We start from the raw sequence: 6245 nt of genomic DNA, 5'->3' as shown, positions 1-6245 counted from the left end.
AGATTGTAATGTTAGATTAGATGAAGAACGAGATTGAAGTGCTTCAATAGACAATGCTAGCGAGGACAATGAATTGGATGTTTATTTTAAAGAATCATAAAAAGAGTTTGTACAAACTAAATTGATGAGTTAAATGAAAGTGTGGTAAGTGAAAGGAAAGACAATCTAAAAAATAGAAACCTACTAGGACTGAGTGTTCTCATGATTTTCTAGATTGTGAAGATGATGATGATAATGGAGGTGGTAAGTCAAAGTTGAAGTACATAGGTTTGAGTGATAGTGAGGGTTATAGTAGTGATGAATATAATAGTTATATGAAAAAAATGTAAATCTTTAAGCTTCCAAACAAAATGGTGGACTACAAGTGGAAATTTGGAACATACTTTGCTTAAAAATAAGATTTTCAAGAAAAATAATGATGACATGTGCAATACACTCTGATGGGAACTTACAATTTTAAAAGAAATTACAACAAAAGGAACGACTGATTTGCAAAGAAAAATGTTCGTGTAAAGCATATTGTGTAAAGATACCATAGCAAAACATATGGAAATTGAGAAAAAATTAATTAACAAGCATATACATGCAGTAGAAGGTTAATTTGCTTACTTCAAAGTAGCTCAGAAATAAGCTACACACAAGTGTGATGGATAATCCAAGTTTGAAATGGACATACATTATAGAGAAGACACGACATAAATGGAATATATAAATCAATGAGAGATTTTATGCCCATTTAGGGAACAATACATAAGGTTGTATGATTATGGTCATGAATTTTTGAAGCCAAATTGTGGTTCAACTATGAAGGTAACAACTCTGGTATACCAACTAGAACATCTTGAGAAAACCATATGCTCACATTTTATAGAGTTTACATATGCTCCAAAAGGATATAAGAAAAGCTTTTGAAGTCTAGGCCGATAATATGATTAGATGGTTGTTTCATAAAAGGGTATTATGGTCATCAAATGCTAGTCACAATTGGAAGAGACCTCGGTGATCAGTTGTTCTCAGTTGCATTTGTTGTCATAAAAGGTGAAACAAAGTATTCTTGGAATTAGTTTTTGACTTTGTTATACCACAAATATAGATGGTTTTAGTTTGTGTAAGATATACATTTTTACCAGTGATCAACAAAAGGTAATATGATATTTCTTGAGTTAATATTCAATTAATAAAGTTGGATATATGTTGACTATTTTTATGTATTTGGATTATTGCAAGGTTTTTTCCTAACACTTGGAGAATCGCTCTCATGTGTGGATCATAGTTTTTATGTCAGACATCTATAAAAAAAATTTAAGAAGATGTCCAGGTAAGAATTTGAAGGAATTAATATAAAGTGCTACAAAGACAACTATTTCAAATACAGTAGATCCTAATATGCTCTCCTACTAGACAAAAACATTGTAACTTAAACTAAATTCAACTCTAAACAAACAAACCTAAACATCATTGACATATTCAATCATTTTCATGTATTAGACAAACCATTCTTAAATTTTATATTTTTCTTCTTTTTTCTCTCAATCTTCTTATCCTTTCATCAACAACGTCTTCTATGAACCACTTGAAGAAGTTATATCCTTTATTGTTAGTATTTTTGTAGTTTCTACAACCCTAAATTTCCCTCCCAAAATTCAAAATTGTAATGTCGGTGATGGACCGCATTAATGTATCCTCTTCATAGTAACATTCTATCTTCTTGTGTCTTATCTAAACACATTCAATAGAAACAAAGGATTGGCTGTGTTGTAGGGAACTCGAGTGGGTTCTCAAATTTTGGTAGGAGTTGGACATGTATATCACTTTAAAAGATGATGCAAATTGAATACGACTTGCGATTTGAACAATTAAGCTTTAAATTAATTTTGGATAAAGATGAACGCGATTTAGGATTCCAACTCCTAAGATGAAGATGAGCGTTAACTAGGATTCAATAAAAAAAGAAAAAATATGGAGGAATACGATGGAAATGTAATCGATTTTGACCATGAATTAGATGAAGAAGGGAGATCTGGATAAGAGACATGAAATCCTAAAATTTCGATTTGTTTGGATAATGACAATGAACTTATTTTAGTCATCGAAGAAGAATAAAATATGTCCATTGTTGAGTCACATACTACCATATCATCTAATTAGCCATATACATAATAAATAATATATTTGTGTATTAAATAAACATAACATAAAATTCAACTCATGCAATTGAAATGAGACATCAAAATTTGTAGCAGGGAATATATTTACTAAAGAAACGTGAAATACTAAAGTGTGAAAAATTATAAATGATACATTAAAATTATCCTCTTTTCCAAGTCAAATATATTAAAAAATAATAATATTTTTTTATTAATTATTTAACGACGTACACTTGTCTCGTGTATAATTTTTATAATAAATTAAAATTAGTATATTGTAATTATTTTTATTTACAAAATATAAAATAATTAAATTAATTAAGGCAAAACTACACCAAAGGTCATTTAAGTTATTTTTTTATAATAGGTTGTGTCGCTACCAGGATTTCACGATAACGAAACCGGGACTAAAGAGATGCCAAAGAGAGGCAAAGTCAGAAGATTCGCCACCGAATTTAATTTAGTTTACCTCTATCGGAGAGGAGAGGGGAAATAGTCGGTAAAACCCTTAAAAAAGAGACGTGCACGGGAAGCGCTAAAAGAGAATAAGAAATCGGTCTCGCAACCGAGATTTGGGTTCGGAAGTCGGTTACGTAAGGGGAAGGTGTTAGCACCCCTTACGTCCATGGTACTCCATGGGAACCATTTGGGTTGTTTTACATACATGAGATTTATCTATTATTGTTTTATTTTCAAAAGAATATGTGAAAAGAAGGGGGTGTTTTTTGTTATTATAGTGCTCACTAAGGATTGTGGCCCTTGTGCCTACGTATCACTCATTCGGGGATGAGGAATCAGAGCTCTGTAGTTCGGAGTAGAAAATGTTTGTGTGTTGGTTGATTTTACCTTTGAAAAAAGGGTTTTCGGGATGATGCCCCAAGGCACAAAAATGAGTTTGATGAGTTGTATCATTTTTACCTTGAATAAGGGTTTTATGAAATGAGTGTTTGTGATTATATTGTACTAAAGTCTATGGGCGGAGGTGGTTATTCTATACAACAAGCCAAACGTCTTGCGTCAAAAATAATCAGAATAAGGGTAGGAATGCTTCATTCTCACTCATTCTCCACCACTTAAGGCTCATGGTGCCCAATGATAATCGTAATTATTAAGCATTTTTGAATTTGGCTAAGAAAATGCCATTTGACGTTGAATCAAGGGTTTATTTTATTTTGATTATGAAATTTGGCTTATGCAAAGTAACCAACAAGAAATTAAAGAGTCTCATTGTAAGGTAGCCCAAGAGAACGCCTTTTGTGTGCAAAAGTGACCTAAGCTAAACAAAGGATAATGGTCTTACAAACATGTCCCCCTAAGGTGGTGCCATGATGCCATTCTTACAACATGAATGTAAGTTACAAATAAAATCCAACATTTAAAAAGTATCACAAAGATAAGAGAAAGGCCTCCAAGCAAGGGTCATAAAATGAAATCCTCTAAGTCCAAGTTGATTAAGAGTGGAATGAATATTTTTGTCTTGTCATTTTATCATGTTTTTGTTGTTTTTAATGTTTGATGATAATAAAATAAATAACAAGTAAATAAACATGCATGATGAATTTGTACAATGAAGATGATGATGAGTACTTTAATGTAAATTACAAGGTAATGACATAAAAGTAAATTACAAGATAAAGAAACAATATCGCAATAATAATGGTTAGTGAATATAAATGATATAAAACAAATATAAGTCAATAATACCAAAATCACAATAACAAAGGTTAATGATAAACAAATTAATGAAGTATAATTAGTAGTTAGTAACATGTACAAAAATGAATATTTTTTTAAGACTATTTTCTTAGGCCAAAAAGACTTAAAATATGACACATTAAGGGATAGCTTATCATTGATGCAAAGTATTGAAAATGATTAAAAAAATCAACTAACAATAGATTTGTAACAAAGAAAGTTATGCAACCTTAAGTCCATCGATTAATATTTTAAAAAAAAGTGATTTGTTCTCTTTCTTTTGTTTTTATTTCTCTTTTATTTAACAAGATAATAAAGTAGTAAATAAATTAGCATAATGTAAATGATATAGTTAGATAACAATAAATATAAACATAAAATACTTGAAATAAAGTGAACAATAAAATAAATTTCAAAAAAAATAAAGTGCAATAATATAAATGTTAGGAGTTAGTAGTTAGTGAACATAAACATAAGTAAATGAAATAAAATGAACAATAATATAAATTGCAAAAAAATAAAGTGCAATAATATAAATGTTAGGAGTTAGTAATTAGTAGTTAGTAACAATAAGCAAATGGATTAACAAGTTAATGTAAAGACATGGTTTCATCTATGCATCAAATGATCCAAATATGGTTAAAATAGAGGCAATCTATCAATGCCTCAAAGTATCATGAATGATCTATTGATCAACCATAGATAGGTTTGAAACATTGAAGATTTAATCAACTCTAAACAACCATGGTCATGATCTAATAGACCTCATCAACCAAACAAATACAACAATAAATCCATAATAAAAGAAAAAGATAACACACACAAAGCAACCACAAAAAGGTGAAAAAAGATAGTAAGAGTAAAAAATCTTTAAAAAAGGTAAGTAAACCAAAGTCAATCATTTTTTTGCAAGCTTGAATCTAAACCATCTCAAAAGACCAACCAAGAACAAGTAACCATTTTTAATCAAAAAAAGAAACAAAAAGTTAAAAAAGTTTAAGTTAAAATCATTACCCACAAAATGTGAAAAAAGCTAGGTAGAAATGGTGTTGAGCTTGAATGTGAAGCAAGGAGTTTGGGATGAAAATATTTGTGGTGAAAGCTTAGTAAAGGGGTTAGGTTATGAGTGTTAGAGAGTGAGAAATTTTGAGGAAAAAATGTGAAATGGAAAAAAAAAAGTTGGTGGTGGTGACTTTTGGGAGGGAAAGGTTTTTTGGTTTTGATTTAGGTTTGGAGAAGAGGGGTTGGATGATATTTTTTCAGAATTTTGGGGGGCTAGAAAGCATGAAAAATGAGGGGGAGTAGTGCATATATTTATAGGGAAAGCAAGTGGGAAAGTGGGGGGAACTAAATACCCTTTGTGCAAAAAAAGGCTTATTTTTGATGTCTGCGCAGGGCAAATCGATTTACCTAGTTGGGTAAATCGACTTACCTTTTTTTTATAATTTTAAATTCATGCCTTGAGCCCATGCAATATGTCTTTGGTTATGAGTTTTAATATAATTATGATGATGAAATAATGAAAGCATGCATGTGCAGTAGGGCCATGGATCAGATGAAAGTTGCATCAGAGTATGGTGAATTTTGGGGCATGACAGCTGCCCCTATTTAATCTTCTCGAACCTGAATGTTTAGATAGCAACGACTTCCACATATCCAAGGTAAGAGAGGATTAAAAAAAATATCCAGAAATTCACCCTACTGGGAATGAAATGAATGTGATATGAAGTGATGGGTATTTGTGAAGATTGTTCATGGGATGGAAAATAAATTTGATATGAAATCATCTGTTGAGGATAGTTTATGGTATTATGTGGGGAGGACACGGGTCAGCTGTATGATGGTTATGTCATGATGCGTATGATATGCAATGTATGTTATGGTGTGTAACATAAGTATCTCTTCAACTGGAAAACAAAGAGAAAAGCTTCATGACAAAAGGTCAAGAAGAAAGATAAGAGGGAATATGACTTAGTTGGGGATAAGTTTCTTATGTAAAAGATAATGAAAATCCCTAACAACGGCTGATAAGATTTTAGTTCAGTGACACTTCCTAACAAAAGCTGGAATACCTAAAATCTAAAGGTGTAGATCCCTAGCAACGACTGGGGAGGTTTTAGTTCAACGACGCTTCCTAGCAATGGCTGGAATATCTGAAATCTAAAGATGTAGATCCCTAGCAACGACTAGGGAGGTTTGATTTTTTGAAAGTGTCAATCCCTAGCAACGGCTGGGAAGGTTTGAATTTGAAAAGTATCAATCCCTAGCAACGGTTAGGAAGGTTTGAGTTTGAAAAGTGTCAATCCCTAGAAACGACTGGGAAGGTTTGAATTTGAAAAGTATCAATCCCTAGCAACGGCTAGGAAGGTTTGAGTTTGAAAAGTGTCCATCCCTAGCAACGGC

This window comes from Lathyrus oleraceus, chromosome 2 (genome assembly GCF_024323335.1).
Source record: "Lathyrus oleraceus cultivar Zhongwan6 chromosome 2, CAAS_Psat_ZW6_1.0, whole genome shotgun sequence".
Taxonomy (NCBI): Eukaryota; Viridiplantae; Streptophyta; class Magnoliopsida; order Fabales; family Fabaceae; genus Lathyrus; species Lathyrus oleraceus.
This window is presented reverse-complemented; position numbering follows the sequence as displayed.